General features: G+C 29.3%; 1 long non-coding RNA gene across 1 annotated transcript; it reads left to right on the top strand.

Annotated features, from left to right (window-relative positions):
• Positions 1-1,073: 1,073 nt before the first annotated feature.
• Positions 1,074-3,393, top strand: LOC126716601 (uncharacterized). Its single transcript, XR_007652143.1, has 3 exons — positions 1,074-1,208; positions 2,155-2,244; positions 3,078-3,393. It is a non-coding gene; the product is annotated as an uncharacterized LOC126716601 (long non-coding RNA).
• Positions 3,394-16,242: the final 12,849 nt, after the last annotated feature.

Raw genomic sequence — 16,242 nt, 5'->3', positions numbered from 1 at the left:
AAAAAAAAAACAGCACCATGAGAACAACGACTACACAATGCACTCAGCAGAGAGGCTCCACAGCACCATTGAGATCTGTGGTGGATTAACCCAAGAGACAACTCTCCACTTCCACCCATTTGCACAGATGGGTTTGCTTGAAGCTTTTCTCTCTCTCTTTGGAACACTGGTAATTCAGGTTTTTCTCTCTCACTCTTTGGGTTTTCAATTTTGGTAGATATATAGATTCAAATTGCTTCTTAAAATTTTCCACTCCTACTTAGGGTTTTGGTTTTAGGTTTTTGAATTTCTTGATTAGTTTATTTTTATGATTAATCGATGGGCAGTCCTAACCATTTAATCTGTTTACATAGGTTGTTGAAATTAAACATCTGTTAGCATCCGCCTCTGTTTTCTTTCAAACCCACTTAGGGTTTTAATTAAAATTTTCCACTCCTACTTAGGGTTTTGGTTTTAGGTTTTTGAATTTCTTGATTAGTTTATTTTTATGATTAATCGATGGGCAGTCCTAACCATTTAATCTGTTTACATAGGTTGTTGAAATTAAATAGTATTGGTTTCTTTTGAATTGTATGTACCAATTGATTTTTCTGATTGATTTTGTTGAATTTTGGTCTGTGTATGTGATTCAAATTTGAGAAAATTTTTAGTTGAAATTTTAGATACAGTAGGTTTGGATAGATTAGTGGTTAATTAGAGTTTAAATTTCGTGTTTTTGATGACCAAGTTTATGGATACCTAGATTTGTTTTTATTTTTTATGGATGACCAAGTTTGTGATTTTTTAGGGATATTTCTAGGTTTTGCATGTTGGTTTGTATTACTTGATGGATGCAATCTGGCTAAGACAGACAGGTTTTTCTGTTGACAGCTTAGGCGACATGGGGGAGGCATTGCTTACTTGAGTGGCAGTGCTTCTGCTCTGTACCTGTGTAGATACTATTTTATGTGATGGAGATCAATAATGATTATTCTAATGAAGCCACAAATGTCATTGCTTTTCAAGTAGTCATGGGTTATGCACCTGGCTTCATTTTGATCTAGGGGTTTTGATTCAAGAGTACATATCTTAAATGCACACAGGGGAAATACTCTAGACAGCCACAGGCTTATGCATTTCGCTAGGCAACAGGGTCTTGATAAGCAACATAATCTTATGGAGGTGCTCTCACTTGGCTACTTCACTCAGGCAAAATTTATTGGTGACAAGTAAGTTGGGCTGTAATGTTTGATCTTTATATTTTCTAAATGTTTAGGCTGTTTGCATAAATTTTATTTTCCTGTAAACAATTCTTAAAATTATTTTTCTTATAGATTGATGTTTTGTTTAACATGAATACCATGTAGAATGCACCCCTCCTCCTCCAAAAAATAAAAATAAATTCTTTCAAAGATCATGAGTTATTAGAGACTAAACAACTGGACAGATCTTCATTTTGACTTTAGCTCCACATGTTTAACTCACTTATCAAAATAAAATTGTAGGAAATTTATTGCTTTCTAGAACCAAAATTTTTGCAATTATTGACCATTCTACTTTAGTTTGACATGGCACTGGCAGTCAACTAAAACTGCTGGTCGCCAGCAATTTGTGCAAAGAGTCACTTCTTTGCATAAAATATAGATTAAAGCTTCTTAGATTGTGGAAGAATCTATTGCAGAGAGATAATTAGAGTCAAAGCAATTATGTTGCTACTGCAATTCTTATAATTCTTTTGAATAAGAGTATGAAATTGAAACTTTGAAAGTTTTTTGCCTATTTGTTGTTGGTGATTCCAACTACCGGAAAATTTCATTTATTGTTGTTTTGGTTGTCATTAGTTGTCTCATGAAAGAAAAGCTTTAATCAATTTGAATATTTTTAGTGGAAATTGAGCTATGGGTTTGAATCTTTTATGATTCATATGTTAGAAATTGAGATTGGTATTGATGGTGAGATAGGTTTATATAGTAGAAAGGAGATTAATTGAATCATAATGGTCTCTAAGGTTATCAATTTGAAAGTTTAAGGGATATTGATAAGTAGGTTTGATTTTTTAATGATTAGAGTTTTGAACATAATGGTTTCTTCTATTAATGTTTCTTGAATGTTGGCTGAAAATTGGATTCCTATGGCTAGATTGCTGAATAAATATATTGCTTGAAATTCATACAGATTGTCAGATTGATTGCTGCTCATTCTCTCTCAATCGCGCGCTATAGTCTGCCCCCTCAATCTTTGCCTTTTATCAACGCCACCACCAAGGTTTGCTACTTTCCTCTAATTTTTTTTTTTTTTTTTTTTTAAATTTTTCTAGCCTACTTATGTATAAAATATATGATAGTTGGCCATCACAAAACCTTCTTGAAGGTTTTCCAAAAAGGGTTTCACTATTGGGTCTATGAATCTCTGTCAAAATTATTGAAAAAAGATGGAACTTTTCAATCAAATATTATTGGCCTTCTCTTTAAATATTGTTGCAACAAAGGACTAAGCACATATGCTGCTGATACAGTCAACTTCCAAGGAATGATTTATAAGTTATTGGTGAATATGTCAAATATCTACAAAATTTTCACAATCACTAAATCAGTTTTGCTTCCGACCGTTATGTATAACATTTTATCCTTCAAAATAGTCAACATTCATCATTAAGTTTACTTCCAATAAAAAAAAAAAAGTTTGTACATACCTCATTATGAGACATCTGTAGGAAACATGGATCAGTAGAACTCCTGTTTATTGCTATGAACAATTTTTTTTTTTTCAGTAGAACATCTTTGTCCAAGTTTTACTTGAGTGTACAATTTGAAAAATATTACTTTTGTAGGTGCCCGAAGAAGTTGTCCTTCCTATGCAAGTAGAAAATCTGAATGGAATAGAATTTGTTTTCTAAATACAACTAAATGACTATAATCTTAAGTATGGATGGGAATTCTACACTCTCAAGAAAGTTTTTGAATCTTTTGAAAATACTGACAAAGCAATTTAGCTTGATAAAATGTCAAAAGTACGTATTTTTTAATATAACAAAATTACAAATTAGATATTTAATTTATTTATGTTGTAATACATTTATCAACCTGTTTTATTGTCAGGCTTACATCAGTGATACTTCAAATGAATGTAGTAGCAACTTATCAAGTGAACAAGGTGGTGATTCTACAAAGTTTCAAAAAGTTGATGTTCAAAGCAATGTGCAACTCACACCAACATCTATGCTCAAGGAAAACAAAAGGACATATTTAGTGACTATTACAAAGCAACAAAGGAAGAAGATACAAAAAACACTTTTTAAAGTTTTTTTTTTCAATTTATTTGAAATAATGATTAAGTAGTTCTTTAAATTTGTGTTTCATACATTTTATGGATAATTGAGGATGTTAAAGATTTAATTCTTCATTTTATTTTAAACTTAAGTTCGATTTCTATTTTTAATTACGTAATTTAATGTTTCATATCAAAGATAGGAAACTATAAGATTGGAATTCTAATGTACAATCAAAGAGGAAGAGAAAAAGAACATTTTATATCTTTATACACAATAGCTTTCCCATGCATCGCACATGTTAGCGACTAGTATATATATATATGAGATGGGTTCAAAACTTCAAATTACACCTGGTGTAACTCTACAAGAGTTACACCTTTTTTAAGTAGAATTACACCTTTTTTAAGCCATAGATTTCCAAAAGATCTAACGGTCAAAAAAATAGCATTAAATGCTAATTGATTTACACATTATTCACTTAATTAATAGCAGTTTTGTTTCTCTCTCCATACTTATTGTTTAAAACCTTTTACATATATATTCTTTTTTTGGCCAAATGACTTTACAAATATATTTACAATACTCTTTTACCCTTTTAGTGCAGGCGTGCCAAGCTTATAATTCAATTAATCCCCCAACCCAACTATGATTTATCAAAAACTGATTAATAATGCAGGCAAGTTTGCCAATGGGGCAAAACTCTCTTTTTCTTTTCTTTTTTCCTTACAAAAGTGGTGCATAAACATTTTCTTTTCTTTTTACACCATCACCTTCCTGATCCAGTTCTCAGCTGTTCTTTATGATTATGAATAGGAGCAGCAAACCTCGACGAAAAACCAAGAACCAGGTCATCTTCCTCACAATCAAAACCACCATCAAAATTAAGAGCATAAATCTCTGGATCATAAGTCTTCCACTTGGGCCTGGCTGATACTTCTGTTACTTGCCTAAACTTATTTAGTTTATTCTTCCACCATGATTCCCTGAGTTATCTCCCTTTTGTTGCAAAAGATATTTGCTTTCATTGTCATTTCTTTTCCTCTGTGGTCTGAACCCCAAAAGCCAAAAACAGCCACACCCTGACCTAGAAGTAGAATCATCATCATAGTCATACATAGCTTCTCCTTTAATGGTTTTTCATAAAGGGTAGCCATGTTTGTGTATGTGTGTTTTGAGAGAGAGATTTATGAAGAGAAGTTTTAAACAGTAAGTATGGAGAGAGAAACAAAACTGCTATTAATTAAGTGAATAATGTGTAAATCAATTAGCATTTAATGCTATTTTTTTTACCATTAGATTTTTTGGAAATCTATGGCTTAAAAAAGGTGTAACTTGAACCCATCTATATATATATATATATATATATATATATAGATGGGTTCAAGTTACACCTGATGTAACTCTACAAAAGTCACACCTTTTTTGTACCATAGATATCTAATAGATCCAATGGTTGGAAAAATAGCATTAAATGATTATTTTGTTTCTCTTTCTTATTTATGACAAATTAATTCTATCTTTTTCTCTCTCTTTCTTGCCCAATATAAAAAGAAATTCTCTTCATCTTTCTCTCACCTATTTTCTCTCTCTTGCTTACCCAATAAAAAAGAAAATTCTCTGCTTCTTTCTCTCACAGTGATCTAAGCAGAGGAACAAAGATAGAACAAAATGATTTTTTTTTATGAATTAAAAAAATTACCAAATTAAGAAGCTTAACCAAAGCTTTGCAAAAAAATAAATCCCATGAGGTTTTTTAAGCTTTAATTTTGAGATATTTTTTCCCCGTTTAGGAGACTTGGTTAATTGGTTTTGAAGTAGAAATATAAGTATGTTGTTTGAGTTATGTTTTGTATAAGGCTGCTTTGTCTCTGTGGCTGTCACCTCTATTCATAAAGTTCTCTATCATTTTTTTTAAGAGAGTATGTGAATTAGGAGATTAGGAAAACTGAAACCTCAAAACCATGTGAAACACAAAACAAGTCTGACAAAGAAGTGGGAACGTTGTCTAACAACGGAAATTTTAGGAAGAAAGGGACACCATTAAACAAAATCCAATATCTAAGGTTGGCGGTCGCTTTGTCATATCTAATATCTAAGGGATTTTGACAACTTATATAATACAAGAAGAGAGTTTTTAAGTGATGATTAGTTGAATATGTGACATTATAAAAAACGTTTTCATTTTGCTGTATTAAACTTGTTTTTGGTTGAACACAGAAAACCTTTTCCATTGACCTGCATTTTCCACCATAGAAGAAACGTTGTCTAACAACATAAATTTCAGGAAGAAAAGGACACCATTAAACAAAATCCAATGAGATCTGTGGAAAGTAATAAATGAAGATAGAGAAAAACTATTATTAATTAGGTAAATAAGTGGAAAGAAATAATCATTTAATTCTATTTTTTCAACCATTGGATATATTAGAAATCTACAGTACAGAAAAGGTGTAACTCTTATAAAGTTACACCAGGTGTAACTTGAACCCATCTCATATATATATATATATATATATATATAAATTTGCTTATTTAATTATAAACACAATTTCATTTCTTTTTGAAAGTAAAAGAAAGGGAATGGTTAATTCCACAATTTTTTATTATTATTATTTTTTTCACTAGATAGAACTAGAAATTCATAATTATGAGCTTCATGTTCTTCTCGGCAAGAGACATGTCAGATCCAGTCATCTAGGGCATACCAATTCCCCCTTTTATTTAGGAGTATTGCATGTTTATTTCAAGGAATGAAAGCTATAAATCATATACTATATAATAAAAGTTGGGCTTAGAAGCCATGGTTGCACCGAGTGGCTGCACCAAATTGCAGATTTTTTTTATTTTTTTTTTTGACATTTAAAATTTTTTTTTTTTTTTTGTTCTTATCTCTTCTTCTCCTATAATTTCTAAATTGATAAAAATCTTAATTTGATTACAATCCAAACTATTCATCTAATCCCTTTATTATTATAATTTATAAGTTGATGAAAAATTATAATTTGATTACAATTCAAAATCTTCATCTAATTCTTTTTTTATTTAAATTATAATACTACGTGTAAAAAAAAAAAAAAAAGTACACGTAGAAAACAAAAACAACAACAATCTTCATCTATTCCTTTTTTTATTTATTTAAATTATATTTCTTTTTGTAAAAAAAAAAAAAAACAATAAAATCTTCCTCTTCACATACATGACTTTTTTTTTTTTGGGAGATAATTATTGTAACATTTTATTAATTCTTATCAACTTTTCTTCCATTGGTTTATCACTTATTTGGATATAAAGTTATGTTGATAACAACTTATTCTTCTTTGTGTGTTTTTTATTTTATTTTAGGCTTTAATTTCTACATTAATTGATAATTAGATTTAAGAAAAAAAATTATATCCTATTTCCTCACAACTATCCATCACGTTTTCTTTTATTTTATTTTTTAAATTTTTTATGTTATCTTCACATATGACTTTCTTTTTTTTTTTTTAATTCAAATTGCATCGATTATTTTTAACTAAAAACAAAAAAGTGAATAAATCCCCTTCTTTGTTCTTATTAACTTTTCTTCTATGACTTTATCACTTTTTTGGATAAAGTTATGTTTCTAAAAAACCTTCTTCTTTTTTAGATAACTTTAAAAATTCTAAGTTGATTATAATATATATATATATATATATATTTTTAAATCTATCCTATTTCCTTGCTGCCATCATTTACGTTTACTTACTTACTTATTTTTTTTTTTACATTACGATTATGTCATTCTTGTCAACATTTTTTTTTTTTTCATTCAATTTATATGACATTTTTTGGATAACTTCTTCTTCTTCTTCTTTTCTCTTCCCCATTATCAATAATTTTCATTCTCTTACGATTCCTATGTTGTTTAGAAAACTAACTCTCCTTTTTTTTTTTTTTTTTTCCCCTTATTACTTAGGCAATTTGATGTTTGTGAAATTCATTGTAGAAGTCTTTATCAAACCTAGCATCCAAACTATTGCAGGTATGTATTTCTCTTCTTTGTTTTTGTTTTTTTTTTTTTTTTTTTTTTTTAAGGTTTTGCTTATGAGTCATAAATGCAATTTTAAATCCATGAAATCTATTATATAAACCTCTATAAGTAGTTACGCTTAATCTATTTATTATTTAAGAATTATCAAATTTTGTATTCTCTCCTACAACAAAGGTTCCATATGTATTTGTGTTATGTTTATATATGCGTTATTAGATTAAATTAATTTTCTTGAGCAGTAAATTTTTTTATTAAAAAAATTAGAATAATTGAGCAAAAGCATGGTGTTTTAAAGATTTAGATTTTAGCTTCACACCTCCACAAATTAAGAGAGTTTGAATTTAAGTTTAGTATTGATTTTTACTTTTTAATGACACTCTTATGAAGATATTTTTCTTGAGATTAAACTCTATTAGCTAATGTTTTAATAGTATAAAATTCTATTTCCACTAAATCTAGAGTAAGTTTACAACTTTTAAACCATTGCTATATTAATTTTTGGATAGATACAAAAGTTTATATCAACTTTTTTTTTCCCTCTTCATCACTATATGAATTATCTACAATTTTTATTTTGTCACTACATTTTTTTGTCCTATTTTAATTTAAGTGTTAACTTATATACTTTTAAACTTTTCCCACACACTTGAAAAAGTTTAAGTTTTACAAATTTCAGTTTTTTTCCGTGAGTTAAGAGTTTTAGTTTAGTATTTATTTTACTTTTTAATGACACTCTTATGAAGAGTTTGTTTGTCTATTTGGTTACAAAACATGTGAAGATTTCATATATAATCATCTTAAGCAACTTTACTCCACACATAAGGTTAACACTTATTATTCTTTCTTTGTTTACATTATGCATTATGAAAGTCAAAATAGTGCTCATAAGCCTCAAATGCCATGTTTTATCTCCTCAAAATGCCCATTCCTTTTCAAAATTTTCCTTTCAAAATTAAAGTGTTTTGGTAATAGGTTATACTACTATATGCATACTGTCATTAATTATTTATATAGTGACAACAGATAGTTAACTTAGATCAAACTCTTTTACCAATAATTTAAAAATCTATTTTCCAAACTATAAGAAATTTAAAATTCTACTTCATCTAAGATTCTATTAGCAAAAGTTTTCAAGAAATTTAAAACAAATTTAATATTTATTTTAATTGTATATCATAATTTTATGTTTTAATATGTAAAATTTATATATTACACACCGTGCTCATAAAAAGTGACTCAAATGTATGTATTAACTAGTCACTAACCCGTGCGATGCACGGGAAAGCTATTAATAACTTCCCTAATATGAAAAACAAAAATCAGTATCATGGTATAAATTATATACCAAACCAATAAAATCTATCACTTACAAAGTAATAAAATTTATCACATACAATGAGATATCATGAGATCATATTTAGAAAATATATAACTGATATAAGTACATTCCAATACAATTAATTACACAAATATAGTTGATTCCATACTCATTCAATCAAATATCTTTCATAAATTACATTAATCGTTCTTGATGTCCAAGATGTATCTAAATTCTAACATTGCCAGTAAACAAAGATGCTAGACCTCAATGGGATTGAAAAGGCAACATAATGCCAATTTACACAATTTCTGAAATCATTATTTCCACTATTGATTGAGAGAGAGAGAGAGAGAGAGAGAGAGAGAGAGGTGGCTGTTGTGTTTTATCTCTTAAGAAGAATTTACCTTGTACTTTTTTTTTGATATGTAATCGACAAATAACAAAATAGATGTACCACATTTAGAGTATGCACATTTCCGATATTAAAAGTAAAGGAAAATAAGAAAATAAACCCACCTAAAGTTTTTTGCTCTCCCTCTTGATGTTGACTTTTCCAACATCTTCCAAAATCAAATTTATGTACTCCTCAAAGCCCTGTAAGGCATAAAAATTAATATTTGACCAAATTTACATGTATTCTAAAAACAGGTACATGGAAACAAACCAAATTTTAAAAACAGGTACATCGAAACAAAACACAATTAGTGAAAATAGAAAATGCTCTAAACCACAAACTATATTTTTGAAACTGGTTTGAATTTCAAATGAGTAATTACAAAAGCATTAGTATGTAGATTTTCAATTTTCCTTTGTTTCTATATGTCTTTAGTACCAACCTGCATCAATATGTAGCTTTTCAATTTTCCTTTGTTTCAATGTGTCTTTAGTACCAACCTTCAGGACTCTTTTACAATTTTTTGCTATATATATAACCAAACTTAGTCATTGATAACATATCGTTGATATACGATTTACTTGTTGCATTATTTAAATAAATAAAAAAATCATTAAAAACAGTGACTATAATAAAACCAATGGAACTACTAAATACTTTTCTTAATAGGAATTGTTAGTCATGTCATCTAGCTAAAACTTCCATTTAAATCATCATCTCCAATCACCCTTTGAAATCTCATGGTTGCCTTTGCTTCTTGCCTAGTAGGATTGCACAAATTTATTATCCCACCTGCATCCATATTAAGACACACAGTAAACAAAAGCAAACATACAAAACACGTAATCTTCCATGTAGTTGTTTAATTTCTCTAAACCAATGCCAAGTTAATGTTAATGTCTCAAATTCAATTAGTAAACACTATGATACACACCTATTCCAAACTTAAACATGCAACCAATTCTACCAATACATGTAACCCTGCATAACTCATGTTTGTGTCCATAACTCACAACTTTCTTGGCCCTAAAACCCATCCGAACAATTTGCATTAAACAATCACTGCCCAAAAAAAATTATCTATTATTAGCAAAAATTTCCCATAATTTCTATCTAAAAGATGTTTCCACCAATACCATGTATTTCCAAATAAGTTCTCACGCAACTTGTAGGCTTACTAATCAGCAATTAGCTATCTGCATATATCATTGAATACTTTCAACCTAGCAACAATGATAACACAAATCGTAAGAAATCCTACCTAATTATGTTGCTATTTGAGGGAGTACAAATAGACATAGATCTTGTGTGACTTCAATGGAGAACTTCTTTGCTAGAGTGCTAGCATTCTTCAAAATGGGCTTCCAAATTCTTAGATGTGTCTGTAACATGAACATTACTCTAAATAGGTGAGAAAACAAAGCATCATAAACAATAAATTATACACAAAGTACATACGATATAGAAAACTAACCATGGCATCAAGATTGACCTCAATCCTGAATTCGAATCTGCCACAAACATCACTACCAGTTATTTTTCACAACAAAAGTTTCAAATTGAAAGCTTTAAAGGTCTAATGGAAGAACAAATTTTTTCAATTTTTTTTTATTATAAAAAAGAAGAGAGTGGTACCAATTTAACAGGATATATCCCTAATTGTAATTTGGAAAGCAAAAAATAACAAATTATAGTTCACTAACTCATTTATCCTAAAATTTTCAAACACATGCTAACAAATAGATATTGATATAAAATATTCACCTTGTAACATAACTTAATAAGTCTCAAATACACATCTTTAATAGCTTTAAATGAATTTGTCATAGTTGTATTTAAGCTATGGCTCAAGCAATAAGAGGCAGCAAATATCATTCCATAAAAAACTATTCTCTTCTTGTCTAATAATGTTTAGGAGGCTTGTTGCCTTGAATTCAACTAAATTCTCTCAATTCCATCAGTCACAACACAGACCATGTTGGCATGAAAAGAAACAAAAAATAATCCGAACAACAATAGAGGACTTTCACAGAACAGACATAAATTTTTTACCAAGCATAAATCAACTACACTCAATTTTCATAGAGTACAAAATGTAAATATTTCATACTCTAAATGACACAACGGATTTTGCACAGTGACCTTGCCTAATCATATCAAAATATGCCCCAAAGATCCAAAAGCCAAGACAGTATTTAAATTTAAAACTTTCACCCTTGACTGTAACACTGCTTGCCTTATAAATTAAATTTCTTTATTCAAATGAAAATCCCAAGTTAACATAAAGCACAATATTGTAGTCGTTTGATTTAGAAAGCATTTATTCTCTTGCAATGATCATTATGACTTATTCAACAGATTTTAACACATTTAAATTTAAAGCAACAAAATTAAAAAACAATTAATTTGCATTTGTCAAATGACTACACTACAATATTCAAGCTTCAACTGCAAAATGGTGATCACGGATAAACCATCTAAATCTAAGAAACAAAGCAAAAACCATTAAAAGAAAAAACTAAACCACATAGGTCTGCCACCATACGCTAACCCAAATTCCTTTATCAACACCAAATCCTCCAATCTAAGCATGCTCACCATCAAAGAGTCCCACACATTTGAGGGAGACTATCAAACCAACACCAAAAAACCCTTTCAATTATATCTCCACCTTTCAATTAACCCAAAATAACAAAACCTAAATAACATTTAACACAAATTTTTGTTGTTAACATCTTCTGTCAGTAGGTCTCCATGGCAATATAAAATCTCTCAATATTAATATGTTGACAAACTATGGAAAATATATTGAAACCATTATCAATAGTAGTTGTTTCACTTTGTAAACAGTTGACATACACTCAAGTTAGCTTGATCTCATGGCTTCCATCATAAACTATAATAACCACTACTTGCTGGGAAAAAAAAGAAGAACCCATGGCTTAAAGCCTTTTTATTTATTTATTTTTAATATTGCTTAAAGATTTTTAAATTTCAAAAGTGGTGTTTCCCCAACTACCCAACACTATCATTACATCCCACGGGGGAATTCCATTAAGTTAAAGACATATTTTTGCTATCCTACCAAGAAAATTAAAATGCTCCCTATCAGCAGAACAATTAACAACAATAAGAATCCAAGTTTCAACCAACATAAACTTTAGGAAACTTGCATCAAATACCAATAGGTGTATTATTCTAACAAAAAGTCAAATATCCAAGTCCAAAAATTTATTATAGCCGTCAATAGCAACCCAAAGATAAGAAAAGAGACACACCTATTAAATTGGGCTATGAAACAGAATAACATAACAAAGTTATTAACAAAGAGACACACTTATAGCCGTCAGTATTAACAATGAAATAGAATAACAACTCTAAAATCCCAGATGGATTTTCCTGTGGCCAATAATTGAAATTAATAAAACCCACTACGGGCTCCAAACCCATCAATCTAAGCTAATCATTCAAAAGAAACACTCCCAAATGAAACCCTAAATCATATTTAACAACCCAAATTATAAAACAAAATAAAAAACTTACCGGTAATGTTTGCAGAGAGAATCTGGTCTGATGGTAAAGTCTCAAAATCAAAAACTTTCTGCCACTAAAGGAGTGGGTGGCTGGCGCCCGTGGACTATAGTTTAGGGGTTTGAAGGTAGAGAAGGGAAAAAGATTGGAGGCAGGGGAACAAGTACGTAGAGAGAGGCATTGAAGAAATTGTGTGTTTGAAGATGGAGATGGGATTGCGTGAAGAAGAAGAGAGGGAGTTTGATGAGTCTGTGTTATTGTGTTTGCGTTTAAGGGCATCTCCAGCAGCTTCTCCAATTTTTTTTACTGTTTGGAGAATGAACAGTGACATTTAGCTTTTACCTACCCACTTTTTCAAATACACTTTCCAACAGATTCTCTATCATATTCTTTATCTCATTTAAATATTATTTCTTCATTCATTATTTATTCTTTTTTTAATCACCATTTATTCTTTTTTTAACAACTATATTTTTCAATGAGAAGTGTTATGTTCACAACATTTTATGCAATACTTTCACAACAAAATTTATGTGGAAAGTTGTTACTAGTTCTAATTTGAACCCACCATTGAAATTATTTTTTTACTCACCAATATTAACTAATAATAATTTGTTACTTAAAATTTATTGTGAAAATATTGTAAAAATATTGTGGTAGTATTCTTCAATTATGATTTTTTATTTTTTATATTTTTTTCTTCCTTTCATTTCATTTTCATCCATTCACGTTTCATTTCTTTTTTTCTTTTTTCTTTTTTCTTTTTCTTGCTTTTCTCCTCCACACAAGTGTCCAGCCCCCCTTCTTTTATTTTCCTTTTCACCTCAAGAACATTCCAGCAACTCATTTGCTTCACATCAGAGAGAGAGAGAGAGAGGTTGGTGGAGATCGAGGTCACTGAAAGGACAAAGTCGGTGGAGATCGGCGTTTACCATGAGGCACTACCATGTCTGCCGCTCGTCCTCCTCCTCACCACTAGGCTAGGTCAAATCGGTGTTCTTTTTTTTTTTCATTTTTTTTTTCACATTTGCTTGTTCTGATTCAACTTTATTTTAAGAATTGGATTTTGTTTTGTGTTTGGATTATGTGAGAAACAGGGTCAGATTGACTTTTTTTTTTTTTTTCATATTTGATTGTTTTGATTCAACTTTATTTTAAGAATTAGATTTTGTTTTGTGTTTTGTGTTTGGATTATGTGAGAAACAGAGAGAATGAGAGAAAAAAAGACATCCGGAGGAGAGAAAAAGAATTGATATAATAGTAGCTGGGATAATTTTTTAAGAAAAAAAATTGATTTGAAGTTGCTACAGTGTTCTCTAGATTTAGAGAAGTACTGTAGCAACTTCAAAAAAAATTTAGAAAAATTTTGTGTATACCGAACCTGTTGGAGCGTGAACAGTAGCATAGATTCTCCAAAAAATCTCGATACAGCATTTGTTGGAGATGCTCTAGGAGGGAGAGTTTTTATTTTTATTTATTGGGTTTTGGTTTTAGGGAGAAGGAAATTTTTGGTTTTAGGCTTTGAGTTTTTTTTTTTAGCTGAAATTTTTGGGTTTTTTTTTTTATTTTTTATTTTTTATTTTTTAATATTGTGCTGACGTGAAAAATTGTGGGAGTTTCAGAGATTTCAGTTATATATATATATATATATAGATTATATGTCGTAACATTAATATTTTTTATAATGTGCCTAACTAATTATTAATATAGTTTTGAATCTTTTAATTTATTTACATATATATATTTTTAAGTAAATTGTACAACGCATGGCCCTTTAACTAGTAAAAAGTATATTCAAAGTTTGATTAAAAATATTAGCCTAAGAAATATTGCTGAAAGAGAAGCTACTCTACTAGACTTTTAACTCTTCCAATAGCAAAGTTTCCAAGATGCCGTACTCGAAGGAACAAAATTACCATATTTGGTATATTAAACAAGGACCTCAACTAGTTGTTTTAAACTTTTAAACTAGACCTTATATATAAGCATGTGATTAATTAAAGAGTTAAAATGTCGGTGGACGCGTGAACACAATTAGCCAATATAATCAACAGCCTAGGCAATCGGGATCTTGACCGTGTCTTAACTGTTGTTGCACTCTTTTATATATATATAAAATAAAATAAAATAAAAAAACTACATTGATAGTTTCTGGTCAGTTTACGCGGCGGCAAAAAAGTAAACTGAACGGTTACTGCACGACGAGACCTTCAAATCACTATGAATATCAACCTTCTGGATTAATCCAGAAGGTTGATATTCTGAATCCACTGAAGTATAATATAGCATGGACTTCTAATTTCTTGTTTTACAGCTTAGGCAACGACTTTAAAATACTTAGGTTCCATTTAAAACATATTCTTAAATATATTTTTAAACGTATAAAGACTCACTTTTTTTTTTTGGAAAAAGTATAAAGACTCATACTTAAATACCCATCACTCATCAGTTTTTAAGAGAGATAGAAAAAAAAAAAAAAAAAAAAAAAAAAAAAAACACGCACACACACATTGATACTCTAAAAGAAATAAATAAAACCCTATTAATTATTGAAATTTCAAAGCTCTAAAAAAGACATATCAAAGTCTAGCTTCCAATGACAAGTAGTGTCACACCCCAACCTAACATATAAAGTTTTCACCTTACAAGCTTGTAATTGTTACAAAGCAATAATTCATATAAAATCTAAAACTAACCTCAATAATTTAATTGCCAAAAATTCTCCAAATTTTTAATGAATACTAATAATTTTTTTTTTTTTTTTTTGGAAATTCCTAAACTCCTTGAATGTGCACTACTTCAGCGAAAACTTAAAAACTTTATTTATCATAATCTGAAAAGGGATAAAAATGAGGGTAAGCTTGAGAACTTAGTAAGTAATCAAATTCCAACTAACTAGATCAGTAATTTATAATAATAAAATAAATAATTTGCACATAGGATTAAACGTCGTAGGTTTAGATATTGTACCTTAGTTCAATTGGAAGACTGAAAATATTTTCGTAAGGAATATGTTCTAATTCTTTTTTTTTTTTTCTAACAAAAAAAAATCAATGCAGCTAAAAAATTAAATAAAAATTTGTGAGGGAAAACAAATGAATATTTAATTAGTAAAAAACTATATTTTAAGCAAAACATAACTAGTCAAAATAATAGTTACTTACGCCATTAATACCTCTACTCAAAACTCCTAGAACTCTTCAAGAACAATCCAACATAATCAATTCAATTACAGAGAATGGTGTCCCAAAAAACTACTAGAATGATCCTAGGGTCTAACTAGCCATTTTAATTCACTAAACCAATGGTAAAAAGGACTTCTAAGATACTTAACTCAATAATCTTAAACATTTTCAAACCTTCTTTCCCTTGAATCCCTAGTCTTTTCTCTAGAGTTATCTGAATCAAATGCAACTTCTTGGTTTAAGGATGGCTAGGGTTTCCAACCTAAAATATATAACATTAACCCCCCAATTTCAAAAATCACTAAGTTAATGTTGCTTTATAATTTTTATCTATTTATCCTATGTCGTCAATATTCCTTAGATTCATATCATTTACTAATTGGTCCAAGTTAATTGTCTTATTTATTTTTTATTTTTTTGGTAATTATAATTTTCTCCCTAGACAAGCATCGCATTCCAAGCCTTGGTCTGCGCAAAGAGTGAGGGTCCTAACTGTATATATAAGGTATAGAAATGAAGATGATTTAACAAGCAGAAACATCTCATTCA

The sequence above is a fragment of the Quercus robur genome, chromosome 3 (genome assembly GCF_932294415.1).
Source record: "Quercus robur chromosome 3, dhQueRobu3.1, whole genome shotgun sequence".
Lineage (NCBI taxonomy): Eukaryota > Viridiplantae > Streptophyta > Magnoliopsida > Fagales > Fagaceae > Quercus > Quercus robur.
This window is presented reverse-complemented; position numbering and strand designations above follow the sequence as displayed.